Here is a 20,538-nt window from a genome sequence, read left to right on the forward strand (position 1 = left end):
CGCTTTATGAAAGCACAACACCTGAACCACCTCACACATTTGCACAGCAGCGAGGGCCCTTTTGCAACTTCAATCCTCAAATGTATAATGGGAGGGCTTTTGTTTTTCTTTTTTTTTTTTTCACTCTTATAATGACTTTTATAAAATCTGTATTTTGGAAACAAATAAGGAAGCCAAGTGAATAATTCCATAAAAACCCCACAATCCCTAGGGTACCTGTCCTGGTTGGAGAACTAACCAATCCCTGTCACTTTGGGTCAGGCTTTCCTATTCACTATGGAAAGCGATGAAAAGCGAAAGCCCCTATGGAGTTTGTAGTTTTGCCCACCAATAAGTTGAGGACTGAGCCAACCCCCCTCCCCGTTTTTTTCACTTGTTGTGCTATGAAACTATGTTGTCGAAAAGTGGACCGGTTGTCACGACAACCAGCCTGAAGGGGGAGACCCACACGGAGCCTAGAAATGGGAGAGACTGTGGCCTGTCCGGGCTTTCCCCAGCGCGCAGGCCACGGAGAGGGGAGTCCGACGGCCAAGGAAAGGACAGGGGTCTCGGGACGGCCAAGGAAAGGACAGGGGTCTCGGGAACCAGTCTCAGCTGTCCCCCAGATCCGATGACTCTGCGGGAAGTGCTGAAATCAAGTTTCTTCGCTGATGAGAGAGTCACGGCTGGTCTGGGGAAAGCACAGATGGAAGAGCGCCATGAGGCTCAGTCTGAAAGAGGTCATGACCCTTCTTCCCTCCCCCTAAAAACTCAATATTATCAAGAAGTCGTTCTTTTTAGACTAATTGATCCCCAGGTGAACAATTAGACCTGCATTCCTTTCTCAAAAGTGTAAGAACTAGTGTATCTGTGTGTGTTGTGAGTGACTACTCCCCTGCTTTCTCATAGTTGTAGTATATTAATCCCAAAATCAGGCCAGTCAGAATTCTGACGTCGGTATTGCTTAACTTCTGGATTCAAGAAATACTCAGAAGATGAGAATGCATGGAAAATCCCTTCTAGAAGTCCTTAATGTGGCCACGCCTAATGCTTTCATTCTCTCAGATTAAAAAAAAAAAAGTTTATTAACCTTGAATTTTCGATTTATCCAGTATAAAATCAAGGCACTTAAAATATTTTATTTTATTTATTTATTTTTTAAACACCAATTCTTTTTTTTTTTTTTTTTAGATTTTTTCATGAGAGAGAGGCAGAGACACAGGCAGAGGGAGAAGCAGGCTCCATGCAGGGAGCCTGACGTGGGACTCGATCCTGGGTCTCCAGGATCAGGCCCTGGGCTGAAGGCAGTGCTAAACCGCTGAGCCACTTAAAATATTTTAAAAGACACCTATATTTTGTACTCGTCCTGTTTCTAGGAGGACGATACTCCTATCTTGTTTTTCAACATGTACTTTTTCTTTTCCACTTTTTTATTGAGAAGTAGAACATGCTTACAGAAACTCCCAGGAGAGTTAATTTATGTGTCAGTACAGTTTGATGAATGCTTGTTGAGAGAACATCATATAACACCCAGGTCAAGAAATAGAACATTACTAGCACCCTACAAATCCCTGGGGTGCCCTTCCCCATCAAAGCTTTCCTCTCTTTCCCTAAAAGTAATCATTTCTACTTTTTGGTAGTAATTTCTTTGCTTCTCTTTATAGCTTTCCACCTATGTTTCCATCCCTAAACATAATCCTTTAGTTTTGCCTGTTTTTAATCTTCGTATGAATAGGATCGCACCTCTTATGTGATCTTTTCTTTCTTTCTTTTTGTTTTGTTTCGTTTTTTTAAAGTAGGCTCCATGCCCAATATGGGGCTCAGACTCACTACCCTGAGATTAGGTGTCACTCGCTCTAGCGACTGAGCCAGCCAGGTGCCCCCCCATATGTGGTCTTTCCTATGTGTTCTTTTGGATCTTTCTTCTCTCTCTCTCTTGATAGTATGTTTGTAAGGTTCACCTATGTTGCTGTGTGCTGCCGAACTTTGTTCATCTTCATTGCCATATCGTCCGTTGTATGAATAGCTCTCTGTCTAGCTCTAATCTATATATAGTCCGTTTACCTATTCTAATGGTGATGACTCCCTGGGTTGTTTCCAGTCTAGTGTAATAGCAAAGGTCGTTGTTCTGACGTCCCTAGGCCTGTGAGCATGAGTTCAGTGTATACCTCAGAGAGGAATTTCTGGGGCATAGGCATGTACATCTTCCACTTTGCGAATGCCAGGCTGTTCTCTGAAGGGGTTGTACCGTTTACACTCTTCCCAGCACTAATAAGTATGCTCCTTGTCCACACTCTCACTAGCGCTTGAAATTCTTGAACTGTTTAATTTTTTAATTTTCTTTTAGTGATGATGGATTTAAACAATTTAGATTTAATTGAGATTTACTGAGCATCTGCTAAGAAGCAGTGCCTGTACTAGGAGCTTCTCTGTGTATTTAATCATCATTAAGTCACAACAGCCCTAGAAAGGAGATGATGTTCTCTCCATTTCATAAATGAGGAAAATGAAAGCCACAAGCTGGAAGTTTCCCAGCAGAGGCCATGACAGAGCTGGGACTAGAACCCAGGTCTGGCTGGCTTACAAAGACCATATTCTCTCTTCACGTTCCTATGCAGTCTCCATCCCTACCCTCTGCTTTCACTCATTGGAATCTGGAAGACAGATGCTTGGGTTGGAATTATGTTGCCTAGAGCCCACCTATGGCCCTCCCTGGGCGCCAGACCCTGGCTCTGACCTCATACATACCTGCTTCAGCTCACAGAGTCCACCACCTGAAGGGAACATTACAGGATCTCATGTTGCACTGACCCAGCTGAACCACATTCCTCTTGTTATAAAGAATTCCTCTTAAACACTCTTTGAACTAGTTTATTCTGTTTTGTTTAATGCCCAGAAACCCACTTCCTTCTCCTTCAGCTCAGCCTTCATCCTTTTGCAGTGGCATCTTCCATCCCAGACTCTGGAGATACTTGGAGACACAGACTAAGTTTCAATCCCTTTACAAAAGAGCATATGTTGTGGGAGGTGTCAGTCAAAGGGTATACAATGTTAGTTATGCAAAATGACTAAATTCTGTACAACCATAGGACCTAGAGTTAACAATTCTGTATCATATACGTAAAATTTTGCTAAGAGGGTAGATCTTAGGTTAAGTACTCTTACCACAAAAGAGAAAAAAATTAATAGAAAGAAAGAAAGAAAGAGGGCAGGAATAAACTTTTAGAAGTGATGATGAATAAGTTTATGGCCTTGATGATCTCATGGGCATATACTTACCTCTAAACTCATCAAGTTGTATACCTTAAATATGTATAGCTTTTTGTACATCAATCATCATTCCTCAGTAAAACAGTTAAAGTAAAATAAAGTACGATAAAATTATCAAACAAAAGAAAAAATTATATGTCGAATGCCCAGACCAGGAGCAACACGGGAGAAAAAGCACAAGGACCTTGAGACGTGGCTGCCGTTCCCTGCTCCATCCTCAGCTCACCCAGGCCTCCTGACCTTCCTATGTCTCAATGTCCTCTTCCATAAAATGAAAAGGCTAGCCTAGAGAATCTCGGAGGCACCGGTGGTGCTAGCATCTGTGACTGTGTTAATTAATGTCTTCAAAAAGCACTTGTCTAACACCTTCTGTCTGCACCCTTTAACAAACAAAGCCTCTGGTCCCTATCACTGATACTCAGATAAAATGCTCCAGAGCTGTTGTGTTTTCCCTTCTTTACGTGTTTAGGGAGATTTGTTATTTCCTCATGGTTTTGGAGCAGAGCCATCTTTGCTAGTTCCCAGCTAGACTGAAAGCTCAGTGAGGCCAGGGATTGTGTCGAATTTGTCTTTGTATCTCCAGCACAGAGCAGACATTCAATAAATGTAGAAGGAAGAAAGGAAGGGTGGGCCAGAGGAGGGAAAAAAAGGACTGGTATTTGGAATCTTCCCCTCCTTGTGATGATCACTGAGCACAGAGAGAGTCGGTATTTAAACCACAGCCCCTGTCCACAGAGGGTGCCACTGGTAGCAAGCTCCGACCTTCTACTGAACCAGCAGGTCATCAGAGCTGTACAAAATTACATATATTTTTTTTTTTACTGAAGCCTTTTGCAGGTACCTAATGTTATCATGGTCTTGATAAAGGATGCCAAGTGTTCCTGAGTGCAAAGAAAAGTATTATAATAAAATTACCAGACTCATTTGGCTTTTAGCCACAGAAAGTTGACTGCTCTGAGAGATCCTTTATTTCTACTGAATTGGCATTAATGTAAGGCAACCTGCTTTCTGTTTTTGATAGTGTGGTGCAGAGTTACTCCTTAGGGAGGTCTGATTTTCTTTCCCTGGGTCCAGCTCTGGGCTCGGCCAAGCTTCCTGGTGACCTGTGACTTCTTATGAATACGCCCCAGTTACATTTCCTGCCCATAGTTGCCACCGTGTCCCTAACTCAAGTGTGAAATACAAAATTTTAGTTTGCTCAACCAAGTTCTCCTGTTCTCTGCCCTTGCTAGGGTGCTCTCCTGCACTCACATGGCAACCCCCTGCCCTCTGAGAAAGAGGTCTTTGGACTTCTACTTCTGGACCTCTCCCTGGGAGGCTGGCAGGAAGGTACAAAACAGACTTGCCACCTCCCACCCTTCCCTACTCCCCTCCCCCCGCCAAAAAAAGTCCAACCCCTGGCTGGTCTTGCAGGATCAGGCTGCTGATTTATTTTTTCTTGACCACTTGCCTCTAAGGTACCCAGGGAAAGAGGACTAATCTCTAGGTAGAAAGGTGAACTCTATTTCTCAAAGCACCAAAGCGAGCCAGGAGACAGGCTGACTTCAGGCTGTTCCTGTCGACCAGGCTTCACATTTCTCAAGCCAGCTGAGACAAGGTTGTTCAGAAGGAAGGCCCCAGATGTCAAGCTGCCAACAGCCACTTGCTTCTCTCCCGTGTGGAGCTCGGTCGGGGCAGCTTCTGACCACAGGTGATCCCTCTCTTCTGTGTCCCCAGGTATTCAGCAGCACGTCCAGAGGAACTCTGTGGCTGAAAGGTACTGTGTCAAGTGCCAGGAAAATCCCTGACCTGTCCCATAGCTCTGTCTCCCAGGTCTATGCTACTCTCGTCGCTGCGAGGCCACTCATAAAACTAGATGACAGAGGTCTTAAGGGTAAGGATACGTCTTAGCTTTTTCCCCTCCTCGGTTTCCGGGAGCTGTCACCATGGCTCTGCCAATATCTTCCAGCCATTGCCCGAGACTGAAAAGCACTATCTTATGCATCCCTGTGTTACTGTTTTTGAACAGTATTTGGGCACTGTCATAAACACTTGTCATTCTTAATTCTCAATTAATGGGCAATAAAGTAGAGCCATAATCATGGGCGAGGCCTTAGTTCCTTTTGACACTGAAAGGAAGGCCTCATATACAGAAAGATTGGACAAAAGACGTCAATAGATATTGTTTTATCTGACTGACAGGCCTTTAGCCCCATTCCGAGATCCCCGGCTTCCCATGCTTTGGGGATTAGGCTAAGGAAAGATGCCAACACTTTCTCATCAGCAAGGGGTTCTGCATTAGCGGGTGAGGGATGGGCTTGGTGTCTATACACTTCCGCCTTAGAGCGCCTGTAACTGTTGTCAGAGGAAAGATTCAGCTCGGGCGGGGGGCGGGGGGATATAAATCCCTTTTAAAAAAAAGAGATGAGTTGGGTCACCTGGGTGGCTCAGTGTTTGAGCGGCAGCCTTCAGCCCAGGTCGTGGTCCCGGGGTTCCAGGATCGAGTCGAGTCCCGCATCGGGCTCCCCGCATGGAGCCTGCCTCTCCCTCTGCCTGTGTCTCTGCCTCTCTCTCTGGGTGTCTCTCATGAATGGATAAATAAAATATTTTTAAAAATAAATAAATAAAAAAAGACAGCCCGGGTGGCTCGGCGGTTTGGTGCTGCCTTTGGCCCAGGGTGTGATCCTGGAGACCCGGGATCGAGTCCCATGTTGGGCTTCCTGCGTGGAGCCTGCTTCTCCCTCTGCCTGTGTCTCAGCCTGTGTGTGTGTGTGTGTGTGTGTGTGTGTGTGTGTGTGTGTCTCATGAATAAATAAACAAATAAACAAGCAAATAAAATAAACCAAAAATAAATAAATAAAAAGAGATGAGCTACCTAAGAAAGCCCCTGATGTTTATTCTGGGTTTTGCAACCACCAGCACCACCACCCTCATTCTAATCTTGCCTATCTTTAAAAAATGCAGTAGTTGCTAAAAAGTGATTCAATCCCTTGAGGGATGAGACCCAAGCCTGGAGCATTTTTCTCCTGAAAGGGTAATTCCACAGAATAACCTTGAAAGCTGAAACTGAGGCCTCCCCGGGTGCCTGCACCAACGCCGCGTGAACCTGGGGCCCACTGCACCCCGAGCGAAGTGCCCTCCCAGCACCCAGGTACCTAGCCCTTGGCGCAGCCTCCCTGGCCGCCAGTACCCGGGCAGAGCCGTGGGGCATAGTCTCTCCGCGGGTGGCTGTGGCCCCCCAGTCTGGGCCGCCCGCTGCCGTGGTCCCCCAGATCCATCCAGCTCCAGGCCGCCCTGCGAACCCCCGAGGCCCCGCGGGGAACCAGCGCCGAGCCACTTTAATTCTCGGTCTCAGGTGCCTCTCCTTGCAGCCACCAGTCTCCTGGTTCCCATTCCAGAAACGCTCTGATGGAAGAAGAGGGGCCTGTGCTTAGGCCTGGCTATTCAGACTCCCCAAGAGCCAGTAGGGTGGCTCCAGCTGCACTTGGCCAGAGCCTTCCACCAAGGCCTGTGCAGACTCCCTCCTCCTCCAGGGCTTCCATCCCTCACTGGCTACCTCCGGCCACCAGGCCTTCCATCCCTTACTGTCCACCTCCAGCCACCAGGCCTTCCATCCCTTACTGTCCACCTCCAGCCACCAGTCCTTCCATCCCTCACCGGCCACCTCTGGCCACCAGGCCTTCCATCCCTCACCGGCCACCTCCGGCCACCAAGCCTTCCATCCCTTACTGTCCACCTCCGGCCACCAGGCCTTCCATCCCTTACTGTCCACCTCCAGCCACCAGTCCTTCCATCCCTCACCGGCCACCTCTGGCCACCAGGCCTTCCATCCCTCACCGGCCACCTCCGGCCACCAAGCCTTCCATCCCTTACTGTCCACCTCCAGCCACCAGTCCTTCCATCCCTCACCGGCCACCTCTGGCCACCAGGCCTTCCATCCCTCACCGGCCACCTCCGGCCACCAAGCCTTCCATCCCTTACCGTCCACCTCCAGCCACCAGGCCTTCCATCCCTTACTGTCCACCTCCGGCCACCAAGCCTTCCATCCCTTACTGTCCACCTCCGGCCACCAAGCCTTCCATCCCTTACTGTCCACCTCCGGCCACCAGGCCTTCCATCCCTCACCGGCCACCTCCGGCCACCAGGCCTTCCATCCCTCACCGGCCACCTCCAGCCACCAGGCCTTCCATCCCTTACTGTCCACCTCCGGCCACCAGGCCTTCCATCCCTCACCGGCCACCTCCGGCCACCAGGCCTTCCATCCCTCACCGGCCACCTCCAGCCACCAGGCCTTCCATCCCTTACCGTCCACCTCCGGCCACCAGGCCTTCCATCCCTCACCGGCCACCTCTGGCCACCAGGCCTAACGCGCCGAGAGGGCAGGAGGGGCACAGAAGGGCCTTTAGTGGAGCAGCAAGAAGAATGTCCTGACCAAAGTGAAAACACACAGCCATCGGGTATGCTGCTCAGCTCTCAGCTTCAGACGCCGAGAAATAACGATATTTCTGAAATGGGAGGCGGTTAGTCAGGAGGAGAAGAAAGAGGAGACCGCTGGCGCTGGCGCAGAGGGTGCAGGGAGGCTCCCTGCTGAGGACAATCGGAGGCCTCCGGAGTCGGTGAAGCTCGGCACGAGGACCAGGAAGCCGGCCTCTGCCTGACTATGTACACGTCACTACGTACAGAGTTTGTTCAGCCCAGAATCAATGCCTCCTGTCATCTCGGGCAGCCCTGCGAGGGGCTTCGGGGTCGGCCTCCCTTCATTCCGGGTGGCAGAACCAGGCTCAGGGGCAACCAGGCTGGGACTCACCACAGCGCCCAACTCCAAACCCGTCCTTCCCAGAACCCTCCCCTCTGAAGGAAACCTCTTTCCCTCTGCCCCTGGCCTCTTTTTCAAGAGGCAGCGCCTTCTGGCGAGTGACTGTAACTCAGCTGGTGTCACTTAAGCAGACAGTGATGTCAAAGTGGGAGGCCCATCGAGAGGCCATCCATGGTCCACGGGCCCGGAATACCAGGGCATGCTACATGTGCCCAGAAGGTTCCAGGAGCAACAGACACACATGGGCCACTGATGCCAGTCTTTCTAGAAAAACATCTCTCCTCCGTGGCTTTCAGGGCATTTTGTGCATCTTACACCAGCTTTTCCCACGAGGGGCGTGTTCACAACCAGAGCCCCTGTGTCGCACGTGGAGAAGGGGAGGGGGAGGCAGAAACACGCGTCCCTCCCCGCTGGTTGCCGTCACCCCCAAACTTCACGGCCTCTACCTGTTTGCCTCAGCACCCCTCACTGTTGCACAGGGAACTCCAGGTCAAACCAGTCTCTCCGCACCACCTCACCTGGTGGGCGGGCGGGCAGGCTGCGCTCTCCTCAAGGTGGAGCGAGAGGCCCAGGCCCGGCCTGCAGAGCCTGAAGACACGGTGTTCCCCGGTCTCCTCCTGCCATCTTGTGGCTGCGCCAAGCGTACACGCGAATCCCAGCTCCGTCTCCCGAGCGCTCTGAACGATGGGAGTTTCTATCCCTTGCAGTCCACACCGTGGGAGGAAGAACCCGCCAGACCCATAATCCATTTACCCCTTAGTCTGAAACAGGGGGAAAGAAACTGATCATTTGGGAGCATGGTACAGTTATCAAAAACGCAGGCGGAAAACGGCAGATGCCGACTCCTACCAACTTGAAGTTTTGCTCAAAGTGGGTAGATGAAGTGCCCTGAGAACTGGGGCCTTCCCAGCAATCCAACTTTGTTCTAACGTGCAGAGCTAACTATGCTTGAGCACGGGCTTTATGAATGAGTCTTCATTTAACCAGCATTGCACGCTTCCATTAGTGATATTCCAGAACATTTGATGTTGTCTCTGTTCCATAGTTCAGCTAAATTCACTGCTCTCTAAATGTTTTGATGGGGACTTTCCATGTTTCGAGTAATATAGAATACCAACGAAATAAAAGGAATTTCTTGGCTTATATAACTGAAAAAAAAAAAACAAAGGGAGGGAAAACTTCAGGCATGGATTGATCCAGAGGTTCGTGTTGCCTTCAGAGTTCTGGGTCCCTGTCTGTGTGATTCTTTCTACCCTGACCCTTCTGTATGTGGGCATCATCCACAGGCTACAGAACTCACTGTAGCAGTGCCAGGCTAGGCTTCATATCTGCTGCTACACTGTCCAGAGGAAGATAAGCTATCTCTACTGATAGTGCCTGGAAGATCGAGGAAGCTTCCTGGTCAGAAGCCCTTGGTTAGTATTTCCCTCTGTCTCTATGAGGACCAGACTGGGTCCTGCTCTTATGTCTAGGCCAATCACAATGCCCAAAGGCGGGCGGGATCCTCTAACTAACTTAAGCCAAACGGAGTCCACTCTGGAGTCAGGGTGGAATCATTCTCACACAGTACATATGGCTGCCTCAAAGTAAGTGGGAGCATTCTCCAAAGAAAACTGGACTCTGAATTTGGAAAAAGAAAAGGAATAGATGCTAGGGAGGTGGCCAGTAAAAGTGTACTACACTCTTACACTGCTGGTGGGGATGCAAACTGGGTGCAGCTACCGTGGAAAACAGTATGGAAGTTCCCCAAAAAGCTGAAAAATAGAACTACCTTACAATCCAGCAATTGCACTACTGGGTATTTACCCAAAGAATACAGAAATCCTAATCCAAAGGGATACATGCACCCCAAAGTTTAGAGCAGCATTATTTACAATAGCCAAGATATGGAAGCAGCCTAAGGGTCCATTATTGATGAATGGATGAGGAAGATGTGGTGTATATATACAATGGAATATTACTCAGCCATAATAAACAATGAAGTCTTGCCATTTGCAACCACATGGATGGAGCTAGAGAGTATTATGCCAAGTGAAATAAGTCAGAGAAAGATGAAGACCATATGGTTTCACTCATGTGGAATTTAAGAAACAAATGAGCAAAGGGGGGAAAAAGAGAGAGGCAAAACAAGAAACAGACTCTTAACTGTAGAGAACAAACTAATGGTTACCAGAGGGGAGGGGAGTGAGGAGCGCGGGTTAAATAGGTGATGGGGATTAAGGAGGGTACTTGTGATGAGCCCCAGGTGATGCATGGAAGTGTTGAGTCACTATATTGTACACCTGAAACTAATATTCCACTGTATGTTAACTAACTGAAATTAAAATAAAAACTTACAAAAAATGTACCACACTAGTAATCTCCAAATTTTTGCATCCTATATCCCAATTAATAAACGTGATGTATATTTAATACATAAATTATAGACTTGTACTAATGTTGCAATGTATTTGTAGGCTGTAATACAGAAATACATTTTATTTTTTATTTTTTAATTTATTTTTTAAAAGATTTTATTTATTCATGAAAGACACACAGAGAGAGAGAGGCAGAGACACAGGCAGAGGGAGAAGCAGGCTCCATGCAGGGAGCCTGATGCGGGACTCGATCCCAGGTCTCCAGGATCATGCCCTGGGCCGAAGGCAGACGCCAAACTGCTGAGCCACCCAGGGATTCCCTTTAAAAAAAAAAAGAAACATTTTATTTATTTATTCATGAGAAACACAGAGAGAGAGAGAGGCAGAGACACAGGCGGACAGAGAAGCAGGCTTCATGCAGGGAGCCTGATGTGGGATTTGATCCCGGGACTCCAGGATCATAGCCTGGGCCAAAGGCAGGCGCCGACTGCTGAGCCACCCAGGGATCCCCACAGAAATACATTTTAGAGGCCAAAATTAATTTTTTTCTCTCAAAACTGTGATCGAAATAGCAAAAAAATCCAGTTAAAACCTGGGCAGATCTGAATAGACATTTTTCCAAAGAACACATACAGTTACATGAAAAAGTACATGAAAAGATACTCACTGTCTTTAATCATGAGGGAAATGCAAATCAAAACCACAGTGAGACATCACCTCACACCTGTCAGAATGGCGAGTATCAAAAACATAGGCAATAACAAATGCAGACGAAGACGTGGAGAAAAGGAAACCCTCATGCACTGTTGGCAGGAACACAAACTGGCCACCACAGAAAACAGTGTGGAAGTTTCCCCCCAAAATTAAAAATGTAACTATCACATGATCTAGCGATCCCATTTCTAGATATATAGCCAAAGGAAAAAAAAAATGATCGTGTCAAAGAGACGCCTGCAGCCCCATGTTCACTGCCACCTTATTCACAACAGCCAAGACATGAAAACAACAGAAGTGTCCACTGGCAGATAAATGAATAAAGAAAATGCAGTATACGTGTACAATGCAATATCATTCAGTCATAAAAAGAATGAAATTTTGCCATTTGCAACAACATGGATGCATCTCAGGGCATTATGCTGTGTGAAGTAAGTCAGACGGAGGAAGATAAATACCGTGTGATGTGATTTATATGTGGAATTTAAAAAAATGAACAAAGAAAAAACCGAGTTCATACATACAGAAAGCAGACTGGTGGTTGCCACAGGCAAGAGTTTGGAGGATGGAAGAAATGGGTGCAGGTGGTCAAAAGCTACAACCTTCTAGTTCTGAGGTAAATAAGCCCTGGGGAGGTAGCACAGCACAGTGACTGTGGTCGGTGACCCTGTGCTGTGTATTTGAAAGTTGCTAAGAAAGTAGTAGATCTTAATGTTCTCATCACAAGAAAAAAGTTTTTGTGACTGTATACGGTGATGGATATGAACTAGGTTCATTAGGGTGATCATTTCACAATACAGTGCATACAAATCCCATGGTGTCGTACGCCTAAAACTAACATAATGTTGGATGTCAGTCATACCTCAATTAAAAAAAAAAAAAAGCCTGTACTTGGAAATGCTTTATTCTCTTTTAAAAATCATCGTTTAGGGCAGCCCCGGTGGTGCAGCGGTTTAGCGCTGCCTTCGGCCCAGGGCGTGATCCTGGAGACCCGGGATCGAGTCCCACGTCGGGCTCCCTGCATGGAGCCTGCTTCTCCCTCTGCCTGTGTCTCTGCCTCGCTCTCTCTCTGTCTCTATGAATAAGTAAATAAAAAATCTTTAAAAAAAAAAATCATCGTTTAATACGTTATGGATTCAAAAGCCCAGTCTCAGGTTTATTTCCATACTTGGTTTTAAAAGCTGTTGTCGCAGAAAAACATATTATTTATAGATTCAAATTAGGAAAATTGTATTAACACCTGCACTTACTAACTCATGATACCTGTATTTCAGTTCTATCCACCACTGATGACAGTTTCTTCCCCCACCTCCTTGACACCAAGGAGTCTTTTATTTTGTGCATTGTTTGTGTGTGTGTGTGTGTGTGTGTGTGTTTTAACAAATGAAACCTTAATTTGGAAGACTTTGTGTTTTTAAGTGTGCAGATGTGAGAGTTCTTACTAATGAAACTTAACATCATTTTTGGCCGCAAATCCCATCATGATGCAATATTCCCAGTCACGTTCAGAACGCTCTCTTTGTGCGGCAGCGGCGGCTGTGGGAAGGCTGCTTCTTTCTCACATTTGTTTATTTATCTATTTATTTATTTACCTATTAAGATTTTATTTATTCGTGAGACACCACCAGGGAGAGGGGCAAAGACACAGGCAGAGGGAGAAGCAGGCTCCCCACGGGGAGCCCGATGCAGGACTCGATCCCGGGATCCCGGGGTCACACCCTGGGCCGAAGGCTGACGCTCAACCACTGAGCCCCCCCAGGTGCACCCAAAAAAGTCTTTAGATGCAGACGCACAGAGGCTCCAATACAGTCCTGCCTGGGGTCCTTGCAGTGGCTTCCCTCTGCCGGGGACACCCTTCCCAGAGGGTCACACTGTGGTCCCCTGTGTCCTTGGGGCTGTGCTCAGATGGTACCTCCTCAGGGGCCTCTCTGACCCGACGGAGGGAAGGGCTCGTCCCCACCAGCCTCTCCGTCCCGCTCCAAGCACGGCTGCTGCTCGGTTCACGGTGGTTAGTCAGCTGTCCACCCCCCTCACCCCAACACACGCGTGTGCACACACACACACACACACACACACTAATATGAGGGCCAGGGCTGCCGACCATGAATATCGAGCAAGAGACTGCCCCAGGTCCTCTTAAAGTACTGGCTGTCGGGCGGGTCTGAAGAACGAGCGTCACCGAGGTCACCCCACCTCCACCCCCGGGGGCACAGAGAGAGGTGGGGAGAGGGAGGGACACAAGAAGTAGAAACTGCTCCGGAGCAAACTGACGCATGAGGTCACCAGGCAGCTTTACTTTAACTCCTTTTTAAATCTAATTTGTTTCATTTACTTCAGTTAAAAACAAAAAGTCTCGCCGTGTCTCTCTGTGGCCCACAAACGACCCTGACTTTGGTCGGAGGCAGAAGTTGGCAGAACGAATAAATACAGTAAAGTACCTCGGGGCTGTAAGTTCGAGCGTTTGATCTGCCCCCAGATTTCTCCAGAAACGTGAAGGGCCCTACGCCCCGTTCCGGGCGCCTGGGGGCCCAGGGCCAGGCCGCAGGGAAGGCTGACACCCGGGCCCTGCCTCCCGCGCCCTGGGGGTGCGGGCTCCCTGGGGTTGGGGACACTAGGGTGACTTACCCGCCCCCGGGAACAGTATCGCCTCCTCGTACCGCTGGAGAGCTCGCCCCTGTGAGGAAGGGAATGTTTCACAGAGTGAAAGATTGTGGCCGGGGCGGCCCAGCCTCCTCCGTGCCAGGCTCCTCCAGAGCAGCACCTGGGCCGGGCCGCGCTGGGTTTGGAAGCTTCCAGAAGGCAGGCGGGCACTTGAGGCCCTTCCCTTCCTGGAGAGGCCACTGCACACACCCATGGAGTGACTCCCACCCAGGCCTCTCATCCTGGGGTCCCCGGGGCCCCCGAGAAGCCACGCAGAGGCCTCAGAGGACGCGTGTGCAGAACGGGCCTTGCTCCCCTTACTCTGGGAAGAGGTTTCTGGGCGCTCACGCCCCGCTCTCGAGGTGGCTAACGGGGAAGAGGTGCAGCCGCCCTCAGAGCCGGGGCTGGGCCTCTCTGGGCGCTGGTCACCCCGGCTCGGGCAGGAGGAAGGAGCTGCCCTCGGCTGGCTCCACAGGGCCGCCCCGGGAGCCTCTGCCTTGTGCTACGGCGGCTCCGGGCGTCAGAGCCTGTCCCCCAACCCCCAGGCCCCCCAGACCCCCCGAAGGCGGCCTCACGTGGCGGTGTCCTCGCCCATGTGTCTGCTTGCCCCTCGTCACCCTCTGGCGGTTACAGGAGTGTTTTCGTGCCATCAAACCTGATCATGTCAGTAGCACAGAGGAATAAACGATTATTTTTAATTCGACTGACTATGTTACTCTAATCAACAGAAATCAACAGATGCCCTTTTAGCCATTGAGTTAATTAATAGATTTTATTTATTTATCCATGAGAGACACACAGAGAGAGGCAGAGACACAGGCAGAGGGAGAGGCAGGCTCCATGCTCCGGGAGCCCGACGCGGGATTCGATCCCGGGTCTCTAGGATCGCGCCCTGGGCCAAAGGCAGGCGCCAAACCGCTGCGCCACCCAGGGATCCCCAAAATTGCACCATTTTATATTCTCACCAGTGATGTAGGAGGTTCCACTTTCTCCGCATCCTGGTCCACGCTTGCTATTGTCATGGGATCCCTGGGTGGCTCAGCGGTTGAGCGCCTGCCTTCGGCCCAGGGTGTGATCCTGGAGTCCCGGGATCGAGTCCCTCGTTGGGCTCCCTGCATGGAGCCTGCTTCTCCCTCTGCCTGGGTCTCTTCCTCTCTCTGTGGGTCTCTCATAAGTAAATAAACAAAATCTTAGAAAAAAAAAAAAAACCACTTGCTATTGTCTCTCTCTTTGATCCTGGCCATCCCACTGGTGTGGCGTGGCATGGCGTGTCACTGTGATTTTGATTGGCCTTCCCTTAACGAGTGAGGGAGCATTTTCCCATGTGCTTACGGGCCACTTCTATCTGTAGACTATGGAACCGAATGATAACATGTCAGAGCTTCACAGGAAAACCCCACAGATGAGTCCCAAGGAGTAATGCTAAGTGACTTGCCCACGGTTATGCACAACCGGTAGCAGCACAGGGTCTCTGACGTCCCCCTGACTCCTGTTCTTGCCCACCTGACCCTTCTCTCAGGTTGCCTCTGGATTCCTACCCTGTTGGATGAATGAAGTGACTGTGTTCCTTTATGAGTTCCCATAAGCATGCTCTCTGGTGCTTTTGGATTTTATACCCTGTCTTTCCTTCTTTGGTTGGGTTGGTTTCATCCCTGAAAACGGTTTTCCCTGGGTACAGACTTTGTACATGAGCAGATGGGTTGTTGTTGTTGTTGTGTTGTTGGTTTTTTTAATAACTTGCAGCTACTTAAAGTTTTAAGCAACTGCTGACTGAACTCCAAGCGTTAAATAACTTGAAGAGGCTTTCTTAGCCATGGGAGTGCGAGCGAGGATGGGTTTTAAGTCATAGGATAAGTTTAAACCTGTCCACCTGATATTTTCACCGTGACCATGGACACACACACACAAAGTATTAAAAAGATAGCAAGTATTTTTGAAAGTATTTAAAGGTAAGGAATGAGGCGGCAGGGCTGGTGAGGACAGATGGAGCACACGGACGAATATCGGGGTTTGGGAGATTATAGCTGACAGTGCCCTGGCCTCCCAGGGACACAGCACATGGATCTGGAGATTGAGCTGAAGAGAGAAGCCATTCTTAGCATGAATTCTCAGGGAAGGATGAGGTCCTCAGACAATTAATAAAAATGAAAAGAGCTGACTTGGGGGATGGCTGGTACCGGTCAAAGTAGGCTAGTTTACGCTGCAGTAGACCAGCAGCCCCCAAAATCTCCATGGCTTACCAGAAGGTAGTTTTATTCTTTGCTCACCCAGCATTCACCATGGGTTTCCAGGTCGTGGCTCGGCATTCCAGGCCTGTTCCTACCTTCCTTCTTTCTTGCTTGCTTTCTTCTTTCTTTCAGATTTATTTATTTGAGAGAGAGCAGGGGAAGGGGCAGAGGAAGAAGGAGAAGGAGAGAATCCCAAGCAAACTCCATGCTGAGTGCAGAGCCCAACACGGGGCTCGATCTCACCACCCTGAGATCATGAACTGAGCGGATATTAAGAGTCCGATGCTTAACCTACTGAGCCACCCAGATGCCCCCAGGCTACTTTCATCTTGGCTGTATCTGTCTTAATATATTTCCATGTTTTCTGCAGCAAGAGAAGAGAAATCTAGAAGATGTCAAACTGACTAATTAGTGGTTCACCTTGAATGTGCCATGGCACATCATTTCTGCTCACAACCAGTGGCTTAGAACTTAGCCACATGGCCTTACCTAACTGCTGAGGGGCTGGGGGGTGTGATCCTCCCATAAGCTTGGAAGGAAAGGTGAACTGGACAATGGGTAAGTTCTAGTAACATCTGCGACAGCTGGAGAAAGGGTCCTTTCTGGTCTTCCCCAGGGGAGTTCCTGGAGAGATCTTTGCGATTAGAGTGGCCCTTTCTGGTAGGGGTTGGGGAAGGGGGTGTGGACTGCGGGGGTGGAGCTGAAGCAAAGGGGAGATGCATGCGGAAGATAATCACAGCAGGTGTGATAAGCCAGGCGATCTGGATTCCAAGCATTTTCTGAGTTTATTATCTGAATCCCCAAACATGAATGGAGTCTTCCTCCTAGCTAAGATTTGGGGCAACAAAAGTATGGCTCATCCTTGCCTGGTTCTATTTTTTATTTTGATTTAAATTGGAGATACCTCCTTAAGGAACAGCTGAGACAATGCACAGAGTCCCTTATCAAAGTAGCCATGATTCTGTAAGCATTTACATCGTCGTGTTCCCATAATGCACTCTTCCCCTGCTCTCTCTCAAATAAACAAATCTGAAAGAAAGAAGAAAGGAAGAGGCCTGGAATGTGGAGCCGCAACCTGGAAACCCATGGTGAATACTGGATGAGCAAAGAATAAAATTACCTTCTGGTAAGCCATGGCCATTTTGGGGGGCTGCTGGTCTACTGCAGCATAATCAAGACTCTCTCCCGGTGGGTCTGTGGGGCCAAAACTGTTCTTCCATAATGCACCTGGCCTCACTGCAAGAAGCTCTTAATTCTTTAAGTTAGAGACTGAACAAGAGGAATGAGAACTAACAACTACCTATCGTACTCCTGAAGGCTGGCCTCATTCTCTAAGACTACAAACTCTACTCACCCCTGGGGGAATGGGGAAGGGGAGGGTGGGGGGCAGTGTGGACATCAGACCTAACTCAGTTACTGTAGAAACTCAGGACAAGCCAGAGGCCTTGGGACCATGTTCGCTCAAATGGCTCCTATCTTCAGATTGTTGGATTAGCTACTTCATTCCCATAATTAACCATCTACCAGGTGGCGTCCTGTGCAAATACTTGCTTGAACCAGTTTCAAGCCCGTATTGACATGCTCCTGGTGTCTGTCACTTCCCTTCTGCTGCCAGCATCACTGGCCCTTGCCGATTCGTGGGGTATCAGAGCAGCATGAGTGCCTGGGATAGAATCACGGCAAGAAGATACTGCAGACCTGGAAGACTGGGAGGGAGGAAGTAGCCTTTCAGACACACTGAATCCAAAGAGCGTTCAGGAGGACAGGTCCAGTGGCAACACAGAGCAGGTGGGGGAAAGTCAGGGAGGGGGCCACACACCTGGGAATCATCAGCATCGGTATTTGCAGGTGTGGGAATCAAGAAGAGAATATGCAGATGAGAGGTGTGAAAGTATTTCATCTAATATGGGGTCTTTTATAATTATCATCTTTAATGAAGAAAGAACTTGGGCAGCCCAGGTGGCTCAGTGATTTAGCGCTGCCTTCAGCCCAGGGCATGATCCTGGAGACCCGGGATTGAGTCCCACGTTGGGCTCCCTGCATGGAGCCTGCTTCTCCCTCTGCCTGTGTCTCTGCCTCTCTCTCTCTCTCTCTCTCTCATGAATAAATAAATAAAATCTTTTTAAAAAAAAAAAAAAAAGAACTTAGGAGGTGAGAAAAAGGAAAAGGAGCCAGGAGCCTTTGGAGGAGGAGGCTGCAAGAGGCAGGAGGAGAAGGGCCCCACGGGGTTCACGGGAGTCCTTTATCCCTTTAGCAATAAACTCAACCTTCGCAAAGTGCTGTCTCAAGACTCTCTCGGTGAGTCTGTGAGGTCAAAACTATTGTTTCATAAGACCGCTAAGGCATTCTGGACCCTTCTCATGCTCCCTCAAGTATACAGTTGAATCTTCCAGGAGCTACACCATGTGTCATATCACAGCCGGAGGAGTGCGTCAGCTGGTAGGAGACTAACTATAGCCTATTAAGCCAGGCACCTGCCAAAAAATTTAAACAATGCCATTTAATAATTTTTTTTTGTTTTGGAAAATATAGCTATTTCTCATAAAGCTGCTTATGGAGATGTCATGGGCTTATTACTTTTAAGATGAAGTAATACTTAATAATTTCTCGACTTTAATTTCTAATATAATTAAATAAACACCCCCCACACACACACACAAATACACGTTTTTTGGAGTCTGCAGTAATTTTAAGAGTGAGCAGTGTTCCTGAAACATTTGTTTACTGCCATCGAGTTCCCTAGTTCTTGGAATCCTCAAGCCTTCTAGGAACCCACTGGGGAAATGGGTCATTCCCCCTTCCCTCCCCCTCCACCCCCTGCCCACCTGTTCTGCTGAGCCCACACCCCAGCCCACCCTGCCTCACCAGTTTCCCACCAGCCCCAGACTTTCCACACAGTCATTGCATTCCCCTAACTGCCTGCTGCCTCCGCACCTCCCTGGAGGCCCTGGCCGCTGCCTGCCCCCCTCCCCACCCCGGCCTCCCTGCACCCCCTGCCCCCTGCTGCCAGCATCCTCAGCGGGATGCTCACACCCCTCACTCTCCCTCAAACACTCCTCCCAAATATCTCCCACTCTCCTTTCTGGGGACCTCTGGTGCATAGAATCGTGTTGCTCCTACTCCGTGTTGCTCCTACTCCCCAGTTTTCGACACATCAATGTCATTTGCGCATGCAAAGCCCTCCTTTTGCTTATTTTCCCTACACTCACCTGTCCCCCCATCTCACTTCCTCCCCTCCCCAGGTGGCCATGATAGTCTAGTCCTTTTCCTCCAACCCATCTGCCATAGATTTAGATTTTGTGTGCCCTAGAAAAATATTGGGTGTTATTTTGTGTGTGGGCTTCCCGACTCATTTGGGGCGCTGCGTATAATTTTCCGTGGGGCCGGTGTTCGGGCTTGTCCGTGGTGCCATCAGAAACCTGGGTCGTTGACTCTCGCCACCGGGGTCCCTGTGGACCGCGCTCCCCGAGGTGGGCTCCCCGCGGCCTCGGGGTAACAACCCACCTCCTAACTACACAAGGAGACTGGTGGTGACCACACTCCTTAGCGGGAGTCGCTGCGCCAGCCAGTCGGTGCTTCTGCATCTTGCCAGCCCGGGGGACCCCCGCCCTCTGCCCTCACCCACCTCCTTCCCACCCCGACTCCGAGCCCGCAGTGACCCGAGGCCCCAGGGCAGCAGGGAAGGCCGCGGAGGGCAGATGCGTCCAGAAGCCGCGCTCCCCGGTGCTGACCCGGGGCCTCCGTTTCCCCCTCCTGGGAAGTAGGAGCAACCAATGCAGGTCGGTTGGTGGCCACGGGCGAGACCACAGGGTGGGAGCAAGGGCCCCGGAATCGGAAAGGGGGGCGGGGCCCGGGTCGCCCTGGGACGCCGACCTGGGTCCTGGGGTCAAGCAGCCCGAGCAGTGGGCCGTGGGGGACAGCGGGGAGGCCCCGGGACGCCCTGGGACGCCGACCTGGGCTCCGGCCCCGAGCAGTGGGCGGCGGAGGACAGCGGGGAGGCCCCGGGTCGCCCTGGGACCCCGACCTGGTTCCTGGGGTCGAGCAGCCCGAGCAGTGGGCCGTGGGGGACAGCGGGGAGGCCCCGGGACGCCCTGGGACGCCGACCTGGGCTCCGGCCCCGAGCAGTGGGCCGCGGGGGACAGCGGGGAGGCCCCGGGACGCCCTGGGACCCCGACCTGGTTCCTGGGGTCGAGCAGCCCGAGCAGTGGGCCGTGGGGGACAGCGGGGAGGCCCCGGGACGCCCTGGGACGCCGACCTGGGCTCCGGCCCCGAGCAGTGGGCCGTGGGGGACAGCGGGGAGGCCCCGGAACGCCCTGGGACCCTGACCTGGGTCCTGGGGTCGAGCAGCCCGAGCAGTGGGCCGCGGGGGACAGCGGGGAGGCCCCGGGACGCCCTGGGACGCCGACCTGGGTCCTGGGGCCGAGCAGCCCGAGCAGTGGGGGACAGCGGGGAGGCCCCGGGACGCCCCGAGCAGCGAGTGGCTCGGCGGGACCTGCTCCGGGGCGGGCGCTCCGCGGCCACCCGCGCATCGGCCCTCGGGCCGCCCGGGCCCTGG

This window comes from Canis aureus, chromosome 7 (genome assembly GCF_053574225.1).
Source record: "Canis aureus isolate CA01 chromosome 7, VMU_Caureus_v.1.0, whole genome shotgun sequence".
Classification (NCBI taxonomy): Eukaryota; Metazoa; Chordata; class Mammalia; order Carnivora; family Canidae; genus Canis; species Canis aureus.